The sequence below is a fragment of the Oncorhynchus masou genome, chromosome 12 (genome assembly GCF_036934945.1).
Source record: "Oncorhynchus masou masou isolate Uvic2021 chromosome 12, UVic_Omas_1.1, whole genome shotgun sequence".
Taxonomy (NCBI): Eukaryota; Metazoa; Chordata; class Actinopteri; order Salmoniformes; family Salmonidae; genus Oncorhynchus; species Oncorhynchus masou.
The window spans coordinates 13,035,548-13,049,935 of record NC_088223.1 but is presented as its reverse complement, the minus strand read 5'-3'; the positions used below and the strand labels follow the sequence as shown (position 1 = coordinate 13,049,935).

The following is a 14,388-nucleotide window of genomic DNA, read 5'->3' as shown; positions in this document are numbered from 1 at the left end:
GGACCATTCTGGAAGAAAACCTGATGGAGTCTGCAAAAGACCTGAGATTGGGACGGAGATTTGTCTTCCAACAAGACAATGATCCAAAACATAAAGCAAAATCTACAATGGAATGGTTCAAAAACAAACATATCCAGGTGTTAGAATGGCCAAGTCAAAGTCCAGACCTGAATCCAATCGAGAATCTGTGGAAAGAACTGAAAACTGCTGTTCACAAATGCTCTCCATCCAACCTCACTGAGCTCGAGCTGTTTTGCAAGGAGGAATGGGAAAAAAATTCAGTCTCTCAATGTGCAAAACTGATAGAGACATACCCCAAGCAACTTACAGCTGTAATCGCAGCAAAAGGTGGCGCTACAAAGTATTAACTTAAGGGGGCTGAATAATTTTGCACGCCCAATTTTTCAGTTTTTGATTTGTTAAAAAAGTTTGAAATATCCAATAAATGTCGTTCCACTTCATGATTGTGTCCCACTTGTTGTTGATTCTTCACAAAAAAATACAGTTTTATATCTTTATGTTTGAAGCCTGAAATGTGGCAAAAGGTCGCAAAGTTCAAGGGGGCCGAATACTTTCGCAAGGCACTGTATACATCACGCTTCACAGCTCTGTATGGTGTTTGACTGACAGACATTTTGAACTTGAGCGCGACAAGAAGTTTCCTCCATCCCTCCTGATAATTGGGCAACTTTTGAACATGTTTTTGTTGTCTGATTGAGGGAAATGATCTAAATTAAGATGACTCAATGTATTTGAAAGATGAGACATTGAGGATTAAAATAAATACCACTTTGACGTCATACAAGCAAGCCAAACACCTGTGCGTCCAAATGCGCACTTCACATCACAGAACTCATGTCATAATACAATGTCAACGTTCATGATCAACGTGTTTGATGTACAGTTACAAGATTACATGTGATAACCTGAGTTGTTCTGAACACAATGAGCCTATGTTTGTTTATTGTGATGTAAAGCCATGTTTGTTATGGCTTTACAGCACCTGCCATCACATGGCTGGAGAGTTATTTATCCAAAAGAACCCAGAGAGTATTCTTCAATGGAAGCTTCTCTAACATCAGATATGTACAGTGCGGTGACCCTCAGGGCAGTTGCCTTGAGGGTCACTGATGGTGGTACTGAGGACCCTCTCCCAGACCCTGAATAAATACCAGACACACCAACTGATGGTGATACTGAGGACCCTCTCCCAGACCCTGAATAAATACCAGACACACCAACTGATGGTGATACTGAGGACCCTCTCCCAGACCCTGAATAAATACCAGACACACCAACTGATGGTGATACTGAGGACCCTCTCCCAGACCCTGAAGGACTACCAGACACACCAACTTATGGTGGTACTGAGGACCCTCTCCCAGACCCTGAATGACTACCAGACACACCAACTGATGGTGGTACTGAGGACCCTCTCCCAGACCCTGAAGGAATACCGACACACCAACTGATGGTGGTACTGAGGACCCTCTCCCAGACCCTGAAGGACTACCAGACACACCAACTGATGGTGATACTGAGGACCCTCTCCCAGACCCTGAAGGACTACCAGACACACCAACTGATGGTGGTACTCAGGACCCTCTCCCAGACCCTGAAGGACTACCAGACACACCAACTGATGGTGATACTGAGGACCCTCTCCCAGACCCTGAAGGACTACCAGACACACCAACTGATGGTGATACTGATGACCCTCTCCCAGACCCTGAAGGACTACCAGACACACCAACTGATGGTGGTACTGAGGACCCTCTCCCAGACCCTGAAGGACTACCAGACACACCAACTGATGGTGATACTGAGGACCCTCTCCCAGACCCTGAAGGACTACCAGACACACCAACTGATGGTGATACTGAGGACCCTCTCCCAGACCCTGAAGGAAAACCAGACACACCAACTGATGGTGGTACTGAGGACCCTCTCCCAGACCCTGAAGGACTACCAGACACACCAACTGATGGTGATACTGAGGACCCTCTCCCAGACCCTGAAGGACTACCAGACACACCAACTGATGGTGGTACTGAGGACCCTCTCCCAGACCCTGAAGGAAAACCAGACACACCAACTGATGGTGGTACTGAGGACCCTCTCCCAGACCCTGAAGGAAAACCAGACACACCAACTGATGGTGGTACTGAGGACCCTCTCCCAGACCCTGAAGGACTACCAGACACACCAACTGATGGTGGTACTGAGGACCCTCTCCCAGACCCTGAAGGAATACCAGACACACCAACTGATGGTTACACTGAGGACCCTCTCCCAGACCCTGAAGGACTACCAGACACACCAACTGATGGTGGTACTGAGGACCCTCTCCCAGACCCTGAAGGAAAACCAGACACACCAACTGATGGTTACACTGAGGACCCTCTCCCAGACCCTGAAGGACTACCAGACACACCAACTGATGGTGATACTGAGGACCCTCTCCAAGACCCTGAAGGAAAACCAGACACACCAACTGATGGTAAGTCAAGTTTTATTTTCACAACCATTTTCAGACATGGACCACATCTCAATATTTTTTCTTGACAATAAATATAACAAATATATGTAACTAAATAAATGTTACAAAATTAATATAACAAAAATAACAAAACATGAAATCTTTACAGATGTGGGTGATTTGCCAGACCCCTCATCCCCAGGCCTACCAGAAGGGTGTCCTCTGACCCCTCAGTCCCAGGCCTACCAGAAGGGTGTCCTCCGACCCCTCAGTCCCAGGCCTACCAGAAGGGTGTCCTCTGACCCCTCAGTCCCAGGCCTACCAGAAGGGTGTCCTCCGACCCCTCAGTCCCAGGCCTACCAGAAGGGTGTCCTCTGACTCCTCAGTCCCAGGCCTACCAGAAGGGTGTCCTCTGACCCCTCAGTCCCAGGCCTACCAGAAGGGTGTTCTCTGACCCCTCAGACCCAGGCCTACCAGAAGGGTGTTCTCTGACTCCTCAGTCCCAGGCCTACCAGAAGGGTATCCTCTGACCCCTCAGTCCCAGGCCTACCAGAAGGGTGTTCTCTGACCCCTCAGTCCCAGGCCTACCAGAAGGGTATCCTCTGACCCCTCAGTCCCAGGCCTACCAGAAGGGTGTCCTCTGACCCCTCTGCCCCAGGCCTACCAGAAGGGTGTCCTCTGACCCCTCAGTCCCAGGCCTTCCAGAAGGGTGAATGAATTACAACATTTTCTTGTCCTGCTAAGCATTCAAAATGTAACGAGTACTTTTGTGTGTCAGGGAAAATGTATGGAGTAAAAAGTACATTTTTATATCTTTATTTAACTAGGCAAGTCAGTTAAGAACAAATTCTTATTTTCAATGACGGCCTGTAAGGGATTTCCTCCTCTTCTTCACAAAGAGGAGAGGTGAAAAGGATCAGAGGACCAATATGCAGCGTGGTAAGTGTCCATGGTTATTTTAATAAGAAATAGTGCACATGAACAACTGAATACGAAAACAATAAACGTGGAATGAACAAAACCCGAAACAATACCATGTGGTGAAAAACACAGACACGGAAACAAACACCCACAAACACACAGTGAATCCCAGGCTACCTAAGTACGATTCTCAATCAGAGACAACTAATGACACCTGCCTCTGATTGAGAACCATACTAGGCCGAAACATAGAAATCCCCAAATCATAGAAAAACAAACATAGACTGCCCACCCCAACTCACGCCCTGACCATACTAAATAATGACAAAAAAAGGTCAGAATGTGACAGTACCTTGTCAGTGCGGGGATTTGAACTTGCAACCTTTCGGTAAATAGTCCAACTCTCTAACCACTAGGTTACCCTGCCGCCCCACGTTATTTTCTTTAGTAATGTAGTGAAGTAAAAGTTGTCAACAATACAAATAGTAAAGTAAAGTACAGATACCCCAAAAAACTACTGGAGTTGTACTTTAAAGTATTTTTATTTAAGTACTTTACACCACTGTAGATAGGGCAGAACTCGGCATTAGAAACACTGAGATGTCTTTAAGCCAGCGGCTGTGGTTGCATGCAGGCTCCAGCTGCTGTGTCTTTGTAAATGAGAGGTGCAGATTAGGCGTGGATAGAATACAATATAGAATGGAATACACACACGCGCGCGCACACACACACACACGCACGCACGCATGCACATGCACGCACGCACACACACACACACACACACACACACACACACACACACACACACACACACACACACACACACACACACACACACACACACACACACACACACACACACACACACACACACACCCTACATCTTCATCACAACAGACACATACATCACAGGAGAACGTCCCCATCACCAGTTGGCCACCCATATATCACCTGCTCTGACACGAGCCTGGCGGACACTGCAAAGCAATGGGCTATTAATACATGGACACATGCACACTATCAATATAGGGGCAGCAGCGAGAGTGGAAATGTGATCTCTCTTTGCAAGACCCCCTCAGCTCCATTAGCACCAGGCTGATTTATTAAACGCGTGTGTGTGTGTGCGTGTGTGTGTGTGTTAACACTGTCTAGGCCGGCTTTGAGTTTGGGATGTGGATGGATGGGGTGCAGGGTTAAGGAGGGCTGAGACAGAAGTATAGGGGTGGGGTGGTGCATAGCTCCACCAGGGTCTGTCCCCTCTCACCCCTCCCTGGCTGATTGGGAGTGAGAGTGATGGAGGAGAGGAAGGTGTTGGGATGACAGTAATAGAGGAGTGAGAGGAGGAGAGGAGGAAGAGGGTGGTGGATGGGAGGCAAGTAATAGAAGTGCTGCTCTGCAGATGCTGTTTGACCTTTGAAACAGCACCATTTATCAGACACAGGGTAGGAATCTATCATGCAGACTCCTCCACAGAGCCCCATAGGGTAGGAATCTATCATGCAGACTCCTCCACAGAGCCCCATAGGGTAGGAATCTATCATGCAGACTCCTCCACAGAGCCCCAAAGGGTAGGAATCTATCATGCAGACTCCTCCACAGAGCCCCACAGGGTAGGAATCTATCATGCAGACTCCTCCACAGAGCCCCACAGGGTAGGAATCTATCATGCAGACTCCTCCACAGAGCCCCATAGGGTAGGAATCTATCATGCAGACTCCTCCACAGAGCCCCACAGGGTAGGAATCTATCATGCAGACTCCTCCACAGAGCCCCACAGGGTAGGATTCGATCATGCAGCCTTGATTGGACATTATTTGGCAAGGCACAAACCTGTCTATATAAGTTCCCAGTGCATGTCAGGTATCAGTGCATGTCAGAGCCAAATCGAAGCCATGAGGTCGAAGGAATTGTCCGTAGATCTCTGAGACAGGATTGTGTCAAGGCACAGGTCTGGGGAAGGTTACCAACAAATTTCTGCAATATTGAAGGTCCCCAAGAACACAGTGGCCTCCATTACTCTTAAATGGAAGACGTTTGGAACCACCAAGACACTTCCTAGAGCTGGCCGCCCGGCGAAACTGAGCAATCCGTGGAGAAAGGCCCTGATGGTCACTCTGACAGAGCTCCAGAGTTCCTCTGTGGAGATGGGAGAACATTTCAGAAGGACAACCATCTTTGCAACACTCCACCAATCAGGTCTTTATGGTTGAGTGGCCAGATGGATATTGAACATAACTGGAGAGACCTGAAAATAGCTATACAGCAACGCTCCTCATCCAACCTGACAGAGCTTGAGAGGATCTACAGAGAAGAATGGGAGAAACTTCCCAGATAGAGATGTGCCAAGCTTGTAGCATTATACCCAAGAAGAGCCAAATCGAAGACTCGTGGATGTAATCACAGCTAAAGGTGCTTCAACAAAGTACTAAGTAAAGGGTCTGAATACTTAGGTAAATGTCATATTTCAAGTTTTTTTTGTTGATACATTTGCAAACAATTATAAAAACCTGTTTTTGCTTTGTCATTTACTTGGCTCATCGCGCTCTAGCAACTCCTTGTGGCGGTCTGGTCGCCTGCAAGCTGACCTCGGTCGTCAGTTGAACGGTGTTTCCTCCGACACGTCGGTAGGGCTGGGTTCCGGGTTAAACTGGAGGGTGTTAAGGAGCGAGGCTTGCCGGGTCATGTTTCAGAGGATGCATGACTCGACCTTCGCCTCTCTCGAGCCCGTTGGTGGGTTGCAGCAATGAGACAAGATAGTAATTGGATCTCAATTGGATATCACGAAAAACAAGGTTCAAATACCCTCATACCGTCAAAACGTAGAAAAATATTGTGATATGATATTCGCCGAGCCTTGTCTCTCTCTCTTCTCTTTATGTCTTTGTCAATGCCTCTCCTCCCCCCCCATGGGGTTTCTTCTTCATATTAGGCCTGGGCAAATACAACACCTCACTAGATATGGTGAAATATGGAACCAGCGCTCTGAGGGAGCATATCAGCACAGGCAGCATGGAGGATGAAAGAGACAGCAACAGAAGACATATAAAAATTAAATACAAATGATGGCTGCACAGAGAGAAATTCCATTGAACGTCACGCATTTAAATATTCTAACATACAGTCGTGGCCAAAAGTTTTGAGAATGACACAAATATTAATTTTCACAAAGTTTGCTGCTTCAGTGTCTTTAGATATTTTTGTCAGATGTTACTATGTAATACTGAAGTATAATTACAAGCATTTCATAAGTGTCAAAGGCTTTTATTGACAATTACATGAAGTTGTGTCACAATTTACTAGGAGTGGTGGGTGGAATCAGGCGCAGAGAGCAGGGTTCAGTAGATTGTCAATTTATTCTCCGGCGCACAAAAACGGTCACGCCAACACAGAGGGCGCATACAACAGACCAGCCCAAAACACAGGACCAAAATAGTCCGGAGAATAAACACACAAAAACCACCATACAACAGCGTAGCAAAAAACAATCCCGCACAAAACAAGGGCGGGACAAACTACTACATATAGGGAAGCTCATTAAACTAAAATACACACAGGTGAAACTAATAAGACAAAACCAACAGACAAACGAAAAAGGGATCGGTAGTGGCTAGTAGGATGGTGACGACGACCGCCGAGCACCGCCCGAACAGGCAGGGGAGCCAACTTCGGCGGATGTCAATATTTGCAGTGTTGACCCTTGGCATGCTGTCAATTAACTTCTGGGCCACATCCTGACTGATGGCAGCCCATTCTTGCATAATCAATGCTTGGAGTTTATCAGAATTTGTGGGTTTTTGTTTGTCTGTCACGTTCGTCGTAACGATGAGACCAAGGCGCAGCGTGATTTGAAAACATTCTTCTTTATTCACGAAGAACACGAAGAACATGAAGAACACTAAACAAACTAACAAAACAATAAAACCAATGTGAAGCTAATAATAACGAGTGCTGACATACAACTACACATAGACAATAACCCACCAAACCAAAATGGAAAATGGCAACCCAACCCCACATGAATGTTCTCAGGATCCTTTACTGTTGGCATGACACAGGACTGATGGTAGCGCTCACCTTGTCTTCTCCGGACAAGCTTTTTTCCGGATGCCCCAAACAATCGTTTAGGGGATTCATCAGAGAAAATGACTTTACTCCAGTCCTCAGGAGGTCAATCCCTGTACCCTTTGCAGAAAATCAGTCTGTCACTGATGTTTTTCTTGGAGAGAAGTGGCTTCTTTGCTGCCCTTCTTGACACCAGGCCATCCTCCAAAAGTCTTCGCCTCACACCTGATGCAGATGCACTCACACCTACCTGCAGCCATTCCTGAGCAAGCTCTGTACTGGTGGTGCCACAATCCAGCAGCTGAATCAACTTTAGGAGACGGTCCTGGCACTTTCTGGACTTTCTTGGGCGCCCTGAAGCCTTCTTCACAACAATTGAACCGCTCTCCTTGAAGTTCTTGATGATCCGATAAATAGTTGATTTAGGTGCAATCTTACTGGCAGCAATATCCTTGCCTGTGAAGCCCCTTTTTGTGCAAAGCAATGATGACGGCACGTGTTTCCTTGCAGGTAACCATGTTTGACAGAGGAAGAAAAATGATTCCAAGCACCACCCTCCTTTTGAAGCTTCCAGTCTGTTATTCAAACTCAATTAGCATGACAGAGTGATCTCCAGCCTTGTCCTCGTCAACACTCACACCTGTGTTAACAAGAGAATCACTGACATGATGCCAAATGAAATGAAATCAAATCAAATCAAATTTTATTTGTCACATACACATGGTTAGCAGATGTTAATGCGATTGTAGCGAAATGCTTGTGCTTCTAGTTCCGACAATGCAGTAATAACCAACAAGTAATCTAACAATTCCTAAACTACTGTCTTATACACAGTGTAAGGGGATAAAGAATATGTACATAAGGATATAGGAATGAGTGATGGTACAGAGCAGCATAGGCAAGATACAGTAGATGGTATCGAGTACAGTATATACATATGAGATGAGTATGTAAACAAAGTGGCATAGTTAAAGTGGCTAGTGATACATGTATTACATAAGGATGCAGTCGATGATATCGAGTACAGTATATACGTATGCATATGAGATGAATAATGTAGGGTAAGTAACATTATATAAGGTAGCATTGTTTAAAGTGGCTAGTGATATATTTACATAATTTCCCATCAATTCCCATTATTAAGGTGGCTGGAGTTGAGTCAGTGTCAGTGTGTTGGCAGCAGCCACTCAATGTTAGTGGTGGCTGTTTAACAGTCTGATGGCCTTGAGATAGAAGCTGTTTTTCAGTCTCTCGGTCCCAGCTTTGATGCACCTGTACTGACCTCGCCTTCTGGATGATAGCGGGGTGAACAGTCAGTGGCTCGGGTGGTTGATGTCCTTGATGATCTTTATGGCATTCCTGTAACATCGGGTGGTGTAGGTGTCCTGGAGGGCAGGTAGTTTGCACCCGGTGATGCGTTGTGCAGACCTCACTACCCTCTGGAGAGCCTTACGGTTGAGGGCGGAGCAGTTGCCGTACCAGGCGGTGATACAGCCCGCCAGGATGCTCTCGATTGTGCATCTGTAGAAGTTTGTGAGTGCTTTTGGTGACAAGCCAAATTTCTTCAGCCTCCTGAGGTTGAAGAGGCGCTGCTGCGCCTTCTTCACGATGCTGTCTGTGTGAGTGGACCAATTCAGTTTGTCTGTGATGTGTATGCCGAGGAACTTAAAACTTGCTACTCTCTCCACTACTGTTCCATCGATGTGGATAGGGGGGTGTTCCCTCTGCTGTTTCCTGAAGTCCACAATCATCTCCATACTTTTGTTGACGTTGAGTGTGAGGTTATTTTCCTAACACCACACTCCGAGGGCCCTCACCTCCTCCCTGTAGGCCGTCTCGTCGTTGTTGGTAATCAAGCCTACCACTGTTGTGTCGTCCGCAAACTTGATGATTGAGTTGGAGGCGTCCGTGGCCACGCAGTCGTGGGTGAACAGGGAGTACAGGAGAGGGCTCAGAACGCACCCTTGTGGGGCCCCAGTCTTGAGGATCAGCGGGGAGGAGATGTTGTTACCTACCCTCACCACCTGGGGGCAGCCCATCAGGAAGTCCAGTACCCAGTTGCACAGGGCGGGGTCGAGACCCAGGGTCTCGAGCTTGATGACGGGCTTGGAGGGTACTATGGTGTTGAATGCCGAGCTGTAGTCGATGAACAGCATTCTCACATAGGTATTCCTCTTGTCCAGATGGGTTAGGGCAGTGTGCAGTGTGGTTGAGATTGCATCGTCTGTGGACCTATTTGGGCGGTAAGCAAATTGGAGTGGGTCTAGGGTGTCAGGTAGGGTGGAGGTGATATGGTCCTTGACTAGTTCCTCTCAAAGCACTTCATGATGACGGAAGTGAGTGCTACGGGGCGGTAGTCGTTTAGCTCAGTTACCTTAGCTTTCTTGGGAACAGGAACAATGGTGGCCCTCTTGAACCATGTGGGAACAGCAGACTGATATAGGGATTGATTGAATATGTCCGTAAACACACCAGCCAGCTGGTCTGCGCATGCTCTGAGGGCGCGGCTGGGGATGCCGTCTGGGCCTGCAGCCTTGCGAGGGTTAACACGTTTAAATGTTTTACTCACCTCGGCTGCAGTGAAGGAGAGACCGCATGTTTCCGTTGCAGGCCGTGTCAGTGGCACTGTATTGTCCTCAAAGCGGGCAAAAAAGTTATTTAGTCTGCCTGGGAGCAAGACATCCTGGTCCGTGACTGGGCTGGATTTCTTCCTGTAGTCCGTGATTGACTGTAGACCCTGCCACATGCCTCTTGTGTCTGAGCCGTTGAATTGAGATTCTACTTTGTCTCTGTACTGACGCTTAGCTTGTTTGATATCCTTGCGGAGGGAATAGCTGCACTGTTTTGTATTCAGTCATGTTACCAGACACCTTGCCCTGATTGAAAGCAGTGGTTTGCGCTTTCAGTTTCACGTGAATGCTGCCATCAATCCACGGTTTCTGGTTAGGGAATGTTTTAATCGTTGCTATGGGAACAACATCTTCAACGCACGTTCTAATGAACTCGCACACCGAATCAGCGTATTCGTCAATGTTGTTATCTGACGCAATACGAAACATGTCCCAGTCCACGTGATGGAAGCAGTCTTGGAGTGTGGAGTCAGCTTGGTCGGACCAGCGTTGGACAGACCTCAGCGTGGGAGCTTCTTTTTTTAGCTTTTGTCCGTAGGCAGGTATCAGCAAAATGGAGTCGTGGTCAGCTTTTCCGAAAGGGGGGCGGGGCAGGGCCTTATATGCGTCGCGGAAGTTAGAGTAACAGTGATCCAAGGTTTTTCCGCCCCTGGTTGCGCAATCGATATGCTGATAAAATTTAGGGAGTCTTGTTTTCAGATTAGCCTTGTTAAAATCCCCAGCAACAATGAATGCAGCCTCCGGATAAATGGTTTCCAGTTTGCAAAGAGTTAAATAAAGTTCGTTCAGAGCCATCGATGTGTCTGCTTGGGGGGGGGATATATACGGCTGTGATTATAATCGAAGAGAATTCTCTTGGTAGATAATGCGGTCTACATTTAATTGTGAGGAATTCTAAATCAGGTGAACAGAAGGATTTGAGTTCCTGTATGTTTCTTTCATCGCACCATGTCTCGTTAGCCATAAGGCATACACCCCCACCCCTCTTCTTACCAGAAAGGTGTTTGTTTCTGTCGGCGTGATGTGTGTAGAAACCCGTTGGCTGCACCGCTTCGGATAGCGTCTCTCCAGTGAGCCATGTTTCCGTGAAGCACAGAACGTTACAGTCTCTGATGTCCCTCTGGAATGCTACCCTTGCTCGGATTTCATCAACCTTGTTGTCAAGAGACTGGACATTGGCAAGAAGAATGCTAGGAAGTGGGGCACGATGTGCCCGTCTCCGTAGTCTGACCAGAAGACCGCCTCGTTTCCCTCTTTTTCGGAGTCGTTTTTGGGTCGCTGCATGCGATCCATTCCGTTGTCCCGTTTGTAAGGCAGAACACAGGATCCGCGTCGCGAAAAACATATTCTTCGTACTGATGGTGAGTTGACGCTGATCTTATATACAGTAGTTCTTCTCGACTGTATGTAATGAAACCTAAGATGACCTGGGGTACTAATGTAAGAAATAACACGTAAAAAAAACAAAAAACTGCATAGTTTCCTAGGAACGCGAAGCGAGGCGGCCATCTCTGTCGGCGCCGGAAGGTATATTTAGTGGTCCTTTTGAGGCAGGGCTGAAATGGCAGGGCTGAAATGCAGTGGGAATGTTGTTTTTTTTTGGGGGGGGGGGATTCAGTTCATTTGCATGGAAAAGAAGGACTTTGCAATTAATTGCAATTCATCTGATCATTCTTCATAACATTTTGGAGTATATGCAAATTGTCATCATACAAACTGAGGCAGCAGACTGTGAAAATGTATATTTGTGTCATTCTCAAAACTTTTGGCTACGACTGTAGGTTATAGATAGAGGATGTGGTTATAATGTAGCTATAGTTATAGTGTAGCTGTAGTTATAATGTAGCTGTAGTTATAACGTAGCTGTAGTTATAATGTCGCTGTAGTTATAACGTAGCTATAGTTATAATGCAGCTGTAGTTATAATGTAGCTGTACTTATAACGTAGCTGTAGTTATAATGTAGCTGTAGTTATAGTGTAGCTGTAGTTATAATGTAGTTGTAGTTATAATGTAGCTGTAGTTATAGTGTAGCTGTAGTTATAGTGTAGCTGTAGTTATAATGTAGCTGTAGTTATAGTGTAGCTGTAGTTATAATGTAGCTGTAGTTATAATGTAGCTGTAGTTATAATGTAGCTGTAGTTATAACGTAGCTGTAGTTATAATGTAGCTGTACTTATAATGTAGCTGTAGTTATAATGTAGCTGTACTTATAACGTAGCTGTAGTTATAATGTAGCTGTAGTTATAATGTAGCTGTAGCTGTAGTTATAATGTAGCTGTAGTTATAATGTAGCTGTAGTTATAATGTAGCTGTAGTTATAATGTAGCTGTAGTTATAATGTATCTATAGTTATAATGTAGCTGTACTTGTAGCTGTAGTTATAGTGTAGCTGTAGTTATAACGTAGCTGTAGTTATAACATAGCTGTAGTTATAATATAGCTGTAGTTATAATGTAGCTGTACTTATAATGTAGCTATAGTTATAATGTAGCTGTAGTTATAATGTAGCTGTAGTTATAACGTAGCTGTAGTTATAACGTAGCTGTAGTTATAATGTAGCTGTAGTTATAATGTAGCTGTAGTTATAATGTAGCTATAGTTATAATGTAACTGTACTTGTAGCTGTAGTTATAGTGTAGCTGTAGTTATAATGTAGCTGTACTTGTAATGTAGCTGTAGTTATAATGTAGCTGTAGTTATAACGTAGCTGTAGTTATAATGTAGCTGTAGTTATAATGTAGCTGTAGTTATAACGTAGCTGTAGTTATAATGTAGCTGTAGTTATAATGTAGCTGTAGTTATAACGTAGCTGTAGTTATAACGTAGCTGTAGTTATAATGTAGCTGTAGTTATAATGTAGCTGTAGTTATAACGTAGCTGTAGTTATAATGTAGCTGTAGTTATAACGTAGCTGTAGTTATAACGTAGCTGTAGTTATAATCAGAACAGAGTGAGTGAGCCAACTGTGTGCATCAGAGCAGCAGATATAGAGCTGTTGGCAAATCTGTTGAAGTCACAGAGGCTTCCACTGGAATCTGAATAGAAATGAGCCAATTAGCAGATGGTATGTGTGTCTGTCTGTCCGCAGACACAGCTGACATTTCCAAGGTGCCCAACATCGCTGTAGGCAAATCCCTTCTCCCACTGATAATCTGGTGTGGAGCAGAGATGGAAGGAGGTGTCACTCAAACACAGTATCCACAACGGTGATTAAAGTGTCTGACAGACCACACACACACACACACACACACACACACACACACACACACACACACACACACACACACACACACACACACACACTACACCCTGCTCCTCTCTATCTCTGTTATAGCTGCCATCCCATAATATTATCCACTCTTAAGTGTTTGGTCTGGGCTAGTTATTGCTGTGTTCCCCCTAGATTGCCTTGTTAAAAACCCAGCCTCCATTACAGTCAATTAGCTCTCAATCTCCTGCTTTATGTCACTTGTTAAAAACCATTAAACTCCTGGACACTTCACACACTTCACACAGTGCTGGTTAGAGTGGCAACAACCTTTGCTATCATACTGCACTTCTACAGGCATTCATGTTGACTCGAATGCTACCGTACTCCACTTGTATTCATGAACTGTACAGTACATATCACGGGAGCTCATCACTCTGTTTATTTGAGCCAAAGAGTCTCTGTCATTCAAATGATGCGAAAGCTTTGTGCTTCAGTGAACAGCAGCTGCAGGTGGCTCTACTCTCAGTTTCAGCTAGGCCCCTTTGTGGATGAAGGAATTTCAATTTCATCTGTTATAAATAATGAATTCAACACATCATTAAAAAAAACAGATTACAGATGCAGCGGTAGCAAAGTACCGTATTGTGACGTTATTGTATAAAGGGAGCAAAGTCATAAAGAATCAGAAAGCCTGTTTGTATTGACCATAAAATCTTAGTGGTACTTGGGGCTGCTATTAACTCTCCCTTGAGAGCCCACAGATTGAGCAAAAATATTTATCCCCCAAAGAGTACCACCCGAGTTGTGGAGCAGATTGCATGTCTTTGTAAGCCGCTTGCCATCTAGAAAACATGTGCAATCATCCCTAAATTCATACTAGGCTCCATATTTGGAGCATCATGTCATATTTTATGATTTCCTAGAAATGTCTAGAGTGATCTACAGATCTGTCAACGGACGAATCCTTGGAGGGATTGACAAGAAAACACACATACACGCACACACAGCTCCAGCCACACCCTCCTCTCCTCTCCATTACCACCCCATGAACAGCACAGTATTGATAAGGTTCTATACGCAGAG

At 45.4% G+C, this 14,388-nt stretch overlaps 1 protein-coding gene across 4 annotated transcripts in view; it reads right to left on the bottom strand.

Moving 5' to 3' along the window:
- The window catches only part of LOC135549576 (phosphoprotein associated with glycosphingolipid-enriched microdomains 1-like), a 111,843-nt gene that overhangs the window by 63,555 nt on the left and 33,900 nt on the right, over positions 1–14,388 (bottom strand). The window lies entirely within an intron of this gene.